The sequence below is a fragment of the Photinus pyralis genome, unplaced genomic scaffold (assembly GCF_008802855.1).
Source record: "Photinus pyralis isolate 1611_PpyrPB1 unplaced genomic scaffold, Ppyr1.3 Ppyr1.4_LG3b, whole genome shotgun sequence".
Taxonomy (NCBI): domain Eukaryota; kingdom Metazoa; phylum Arthropoda; class Insecta; order Coleoptera; family Lampyridae; genus Photinus; species Photinus pyralis.
This window is the reverse complement of record NW_022170510.1, coordinates 20,744,196-20,752,278: the sequence shown is the minus strand read 5'-3', so window position 1 is coordinate 20,752,278 and position 8,083 is coordinate 20,744,196.

Below are 8,083 nucleotides of genomic sequence, written 5' to 3'. Positions count from 1 at the left end.
CCAGTTTCAAAATTTCGTTTTGCGCATGCGCAGTGACAACTTTCTTATTTATGGGGGGATTTAAATGAAATTTGATACATAACCACTTGGAATAAACGCAAATGTAGCGCCATTTTCCAAATTTGGTTTTGTGTAGGGTGTGTAGTGCCAACTTTCTTATTTATGAAAGCAATTAAATGAAATTTCATACATATACACTAAATAAGAGCAACACTAACATCAGGTTTAAAATTTGGTTTTGCACATGCCATAGCCATACCCAGAAGCTCGTTTACTATATTTGTTTAATTTATTCAATGTTATAATTCTTGTTTTAATGTGGAAGATGAATACAAACTAATTCAATCAAATGATAACTTTCTATTTTATTTATTAATTGACAATTACCCTCAGCCGACTACTATCTATACATTCTAACACTCCGCCTCGATTCAATTTTAATCCTAAATATTTGAATCGCTTACTTTACATCTAATCAACAGAACAATAACTAAAAAAAAAAATAATATCCAGATCAATTTACAAGTCCAATTTTCTTGCATATGTACTGGAATACATTCTTTGACAACCCCTTTGTCATTATGTCGGCCTGTTGCTCTTGCGTTTTAATATAACGAAGATTGATGATTTGTTTCTCAATGCAATCACGAATGAAATGATATTTTATATCAATATGTTTTGTTCGTTGTGAAACCTTTTCACCTAAAGCGATTTTTATAGCTCCTTGATTGTCTTCATGAATAATCGTTGGTCCATCCAGAGATATACCAATTTCAAATAATATACCACGTATAACAGTTTGTTTCGTTCCCTATGTTTCTTCCGTATGTATGGTTGGTTGCCTGTTAGAATAGAGTACAGATTCAGTATTTAAATTTTAAAAACCAGTATTGTCCTTGTCCTTGTGATAAAATTCCTTTACCTTTTATCTTCTTTTCCGGTCACTTTTGATTCTGGCATGGTCGTGTCCAGTGTGCCAATCTTCATTTGTATAAAAATTTCATCTTAATTAATTATAAGGATCTTCACACATTGAAGTAAATATTTTCTAATTGTTACCCAATTTTGGAGACGTTTTTGGTTCTCGTGGTAATATTTTTGGAGTTTCGCCGAGCGGATTTTGGAAGCACATTGGTCATCGGCTTGATACTTTGGCTCGTTTACGATCTTTAGAGCCGATTTTTACTACCTACCAATTTGTACGTTTTTCGTCTCGTCCATCATTGTGAGGGAAGCGCATAGCTTTACCATCGACCTCAACCCGTATAAGGAGGAGCCCTGCGCCCCATTCATCGCAGAGCCATCACCGATTATCCCCTACAAGTGCGTCCCGGTCGTTCTCTGCGTGGCGTCACCAACCCCAATGGTGGAACGGTATTCTACAACGAAAGGTCAGCTGTTTATTACTTGAACCTTCCCGACTACTTGGCAACGAACCATCGAATCCTGCATCCACGTAGAGACACCCTTGCAATTTTGTTCCCTTCCTCTCCTTACTTCCTTTCAGATCCTTTGTTTTGTTGTAATTCGTGTTTTAATTTCAACAATTTATCACTGAACACTGGTCACGTAAAGAAAAAAAAAAGATAAGTAAAATAAAAACATCGTTGTGCTGTTATTGGTTATGTATTACTTTAAAACCGACAACCCTTCTGGTTGGTCGGACGATTAGAACTACTTTTTTTGGTTGTGCCTACTGCACCGAATTATTATTTTTGTACGTTTATGATTGTTAGGCAGTTATCAAGGTAGCCTGTTGTTTTCTTTTTGGTTCTTAAAAAGGTAGAATGCCCGAGGTGAGGTACGTTTTTAGTAGCCCGTGAAAGAAAGGCCTTTGTTTTACCCCCGCACTAATTATTTTTGATTTTCATTTTAAACGCTCTAGACCCCAAGCGTGAGGATCTAGCGGCACTTGCTACTGCAAGAGTTTATTTTATTTTCATTATTTGTACGTTTGGAACTTTGATCTAAAATTTTTATTAACCGTTCAAGATACAGCGATCCCTTGATATTATAGATATACAGATCTTTAAATTCTATGCATATCAGCAACTAATTTAATAAACGACCAGTTCACCCCCAATAGTTCTTTTTTTTTTGGATTTACAGGTATGTGTTGTTGTGTGTCCTTTTATCTTTCAGGTTCTGCGTTTCCTGTAGGTATCTTCTTGCATTTCCAAACGTAGTGGCGCTACCCTAGTCAATCAGAACCACGCGAATATATCCCTGAAATCTGAACCGCCTCGCTCCTGCATCAGAGCTAGACCGGAGCAATACCGGCATTTCTTTTTGCGCCCAAATGAAACCGTTATACACGGTACCAGATAATTTCAGCAGCAGCAATCGCCAAAGAAATGTACTCTGACTCCGTAGTTGATAAAGCAACGGACGTTTGCTTTCGTGCTGTCCATCCAACCGTTGAACCAAACACTTTGATTATATTTCCTGAAATCGATTTTCGTTCATTTGATTCACTACCATAATCAGCATCGGCAAATCCCTCCAATACTGGTGATTTATAATGGCAGTTGTATAATAATCGCGAATCAAGAGAACTTTTGACATATCTTAATATTCGTTTTGCACCAATCCAATGTTCATCAGTCGCACATGACTGGAATTTGCTGAAGTAACCAACAGCGGCACACAAATCAGGTCTTGTTGCATAAGCTATGTACATAAGACAACCAATCAGTTCACGATAAGGTTTCTTCGTGAATTCTGATTCACTGCGTGTGATCTTCTTGGTTTGAATCTCCATTGGTGTGGCAACCGGATTGCAATTATTCATGTTGAATCTACGTAGAACGTCTTCGAGATATTTGCGTTGACTTAAATATAATGTCCCAGCATCACGGTTTCTTTGGATATTGATGCCAAGGAAGGTTTTTATTTCACCCATATCTCGCATCTCAAATTCGGCTGCAATCAAACGCTTAACAATCAAAATCTTATCCAAATTCTTTCCAAGCAAAATTAAATCGTCCACATACAATAAAAGTAAGATCATACTTGCCCCACTGCCCATCAAGTACAAACATTGATCATATTGCGAACGTAAGAAACCAATTCTTACAACAAATGTGTGAAAACGCTCATTCCAAACTCTTGACGCTTGTTTAAGTCCGTAGAGAGACTTATTCAATTTGCACACCAATTTGCCTTGGACAAAGCCATCGGGTTGCTCCATATAAATGTCCTCTTCAAGCTTGCCATTAAGAAAAGCAGTCTTCACGTCCATTTGGTGTATTTCCAAATCTCGCTCAACCGCAAGCGCCAGCAAAAGACGTACAGTCGTGATTTTCGCCACCGGTGAATAGGTCTCATTGAAGTCAAACCCCTCTCGTTGCGTGAACCCACGAGCGACCAACCTTGCTTTGTACGTTTCCAATTCTCCTGCAGCATTCCGCTTCCTTGAGAATATCCATTTACAAGTAATGACAGCACGGTTGGATGGTCGTTCAACAAGGGACCAAGTTTCATTTCTTTTTAAAGAATTCATTTCTTCATTGATCGCTTTCATCCATTGATCAGAATCATTTCGTTTTGCAATGTCTCCAAATTTCATGGGAACATCATCAATGAATGCTATTGCATTTAGTGCAAATGCAGAGAAGCATTCGTCCGTATTAAATGAACATGTGGATAGATAATTTTCATGCTCATCATCGTATCTTAATTCAATTGTCGAACTGTCGACCCAGCTACCGAATTTACTTGGTGGTTGACGCTTTCGCTTTGAACGTGCTAATTCATTGCCAGAATATAATTCTTGATTATCAAATTCAGTATCAATTCGTCCAACATCTATTACTCCGCCTGAATCAATACTATCCTTTCCTTTACACGTTGTTTTATCTCCAACATCGTCAATAAACGACATGCGCGATCTTCCTTAATGATCTTCGCAATTTCCACATTATTTTCACGGATATCAGGTTCTGTTACAGCTTTGGCTGCATCTGTTTCCAACCATTTTTCAATTCCTTTGTCCTCTAGCGCTACTTGTAGCCGGAAATACCAATTGCTAAATTCTCGTCCATCAAATTGTCGGAACACAAATTTTTCCTCATCTGCCATTTGATTGATGTGTAATGTAATTCAAATTTCTAAGTTTCGGCTCACAAACGTTTTTCTTCAAACTGCACCAAAAACCAACCACTTCACAATGTGCTGAGATAGCCCATAACCTCTTGTTTTAATGTGGAAGATGAATACAAACTAATTCAATCAAGTGATAACTTTCTATTTTATTTATTAATTGACAATTACCCTCAGCCGACTACTATCTATACATTCTAACAATAATAGAGGAGCCATAAGGACCCGACAGATCCTCCCTGAAATCGCACCTTTGTCAGTAGGTATGCCTATTTATCTGTCTTATCGGAACATTTTTTTATGATAGGTATTTTTAACGTCAAAACGTCTTACGAAACGTTGAAAAGTGAGTAATAACATCTACCACCGATTATTGTACTGTAATCTGGAAGCTCTCGTTCTAGACGAAGATCTAGAATCCCTATAGTAAAGTATTAAAGTAGAAATCGCACCGTGCAAGAGCTTACACATAATTGTTCTTCGTAAAAATTTGTTGGTGGATACCTTCCGGCAACCACAAAAACATTATCTATGAGTTCTATGACAACATCATTTCAAAAGGAGAGATGCTAATTTGGATACAATGACTTGCGAGACACTTTGCATGCCTGAAGGCGACAGTGATATTCTATTCAAGAAGAAAGCTAGCGATCGAGCTACAATACGATTTGAAATTGGTAAATGAAATTGTGAAAGGACGGATGAAGATCATTATGCATAATAACCATTGAAAAATGTAGTGAATCAAATCACACTGTTACTTTTATGTACTGTAATAAGTTACAAATTACGATTCTGGCTTTATATAAAAGGTCCTTTTATAACTGAAAGAGGATATTTATTCACAAAATTTTATTGCAGGTACCTGCGCTGATACTATCAATGTAGATTAGCATTAGCACATAAACAGTGGCCTATTTGGTGTTTTATGGCAAGGGATAGACTATATACAGATCCTGCACAATGAATTATGCAAAACGTAGGTCGTTATATGATAGTTCACCTATGTTTATAGTTAGTACCAATTTTTATTAATATTTAAAAGCACGCTTTATATCTCCCCCTAACTGGTTCATACTTTGTGAAATAATGCAATGTTGCGTCAGAAACTCCAACAAATTTCGGCCAATTAAATGCTACAGAAAATAAATAGATTTAACGGTTGGATGACAGACCGAAACTTTAGATTAGCAATTAAACGGATCAGTGAGTGGATTTTATCATATAAAAAACGATATCACTCAAAATAGTCAAAAACAGAATCCGAAAATTTATCCATTATGTTACAGAAGGGGTGAACATACGAATACACAGTACAAATTAGATTTCCAATATGGTACTCCCCATAACATAAATTCGGGTGAAAAAGCAACCCTTCACGTTAGCTCTGTAAATCTCAAAAGAGTGTTAAAACACTTTCAAATGTAATAATCGTATAAAGGAGAATTTCAAGATTAGTTCAGGTTCAGATCACATACTCCGATAAGAATAATAATGAGTTGAATTTTGCGGGTATGTATCTAATGAATCCTGAAGCACTCGCAGCTGGATTGCAAGCTGTTTGTAGAGATTCTATTACTCTCGCCCAATTTAAAAATGGTCAAACGTTTTCCCAACTTTCATATATAAACGTCTAAAACGAATAAGGTCCGTTATAAATTGTAATTGGATGACTGCGGCAACGTCCAATATCTAAATCAATTAAGTTATATAGGACCGCAAGGTTTCTTTATACAATCCAATTAGGACAATTTTGTTGGAATCCCGGAACGTTATTTACCTACCTACCACAAACTTTCTTCAAAGTTTGTCGGCCTATTCATTCCCTGCTGGTTGAGACTGCGGCAACGCAAATTAAATACAGATTATGGCGTGTACGGCATAATTATCTGTATTTTTGTGTTATTAAACTGCACTTAGAATTTATATTACTTCCAATATCAACAGCATGTGCAATAATTATTTGCAGGTGTATATGTATAATCATTGAATTTATAACTATCAGAAGCGCAGGTTAAATGGCAGGATATGTGACTGTTTTCAATAGTTTAAATTACAAGACGTAGATGTCTCTACCATCGAGAAAGATGAATAATAATGTCAGTTTTTTACCTTTGTTAATTATTATACAGGAATCTGTAATGAACCCACTATCTCGATTTGTAATTGTTGTATACAGAATTCTAGATACCCAAGAAACGTACTTATAAGGCATTTATGTGGCACACAGGATGTTGAATGACGTAAGATAAACATTCTTCCTTTCATGAATCGTGACCTTACTTAACATTCCTTAAGGAAGATTGAATTACATTTGAGCAGGAAAGCAAAAAATACGCAGGCATCCTTGATCACTGTAACAGAAATTAAATGTACCTACCTATCTATTCTTAATTTTTGTGTGTGTCGGTTAAACCGTTGCCACCGGTTAAACTACCTAGGACAGGGGTCGGCAACCTATTGAAACGGAAGAGCTAAAAATTACAATTTACAAAATTTCCCAATTCTTAAAGAGCCACAAATAATTTTTGATTCAATATTATAGTTTTTGGCTATATACAGGGTCCTGCAACAGTCCGTCGGTTTTTCCTACATAGCTGATAGATACCTGGTAAAAATATTGGTGGTTGCGGATCTACAGAAATTATTTTTGAATGTACAGGGTGTTCCATTTTTACGATGTCAATTAATAACTGATCTTTTTAAATAGAACATCCTGAATATTTGGTTGTTTCAATGCCGTTTGTTCAAAGTGCTATTTGTCTTCTCTTAAATGTTTATAAGGGGTGCCCTGTGCTTAAACTCCGCAGTGTTTAGGTTATTCAATATTTTTCACAAAAGTACCTACTCATTAATTAATTACGTGTTTATACATCGGAGTAGGCTGGCTATAATAAAAAAAACAAAAGAATACCAGAAAGTAAACAAGTGTCAAAAATTAGATAATTATTTGCTGCAAGTATACTTTTGATACAAAATAAGATTAATTAAAAAGGCGAATTTCGAACAAATGAACTAATTTCTTTAGATAAATACGGAGAGCCGCAACTTTATAGGTATCAAAAGAGCCGCAGGTTGCCGACCCCTGATCTAGGATCACACGTCACACCTGGCAATTTTGATACAAAATAAAAAGGTCGTTAACCTCTTTTCTTTTAAATTCTGACGTTTGAAATTTGTTCTCAATGGTTAATCGATAACTTATCGATAATTATCGATTAATAGATAGTCAATCGATAAATTTTAAAAAAATGGTCGACCGGTCAACAAAAAAAGAATTTTTTGCGCATGGGATTTACACAATATATATTCTGACTATAATAAGCAAAAATAAATAAAAAGTGCGATTAAGACATCGAAAATATTTGCTTTTACAAAAGTTACAGCGATTTGATTGAAAGCTTTCAGGGGCGAAAATTAAAGCTGGAATCTTTGTTTTCCCTAAAAAAAAAAGAAAAATGGAGGGTGATATTTTTCCGCGGTTACTTAGCAAAGAGGAAAAAAAATCCTGGAACAGTTTTAAAGCAATAGTCCATGGTTTCCCGTTCAGTGTTTCCTGGGAAACCATAGAGCTGAAAATTATGACGAGCTGACAGGATTTGGTTTTGTATCATGGGGTATAGAATGTCTCTAAAAAATAAAGATGCACAGGTTACATTCTCATTTAGATCAATTTAAGGATAATATGGGAGCTTATTCGGAATAAGGACAACACTTTCTCGAGACAATGGAACTTAGGCACCTTCCCAAGGCCAGGAAGTTGGAAGCATGATGGAAGATCAGATTCAGTTGAACATGACAAAAACAGCAAAACTGTTCCATTTTTAAACATTTAGACTCTAAGATAAACAAATTATAAATGTAGAAACGTTACCATTTAATAAATCATGCCTATGTAAGTAGGATTCTATAGGTATTTTTATTTTTTGGTTTTTTGCATTTTTTTCACACAAAAACAAATACATAACCATTTTTTGTTCTA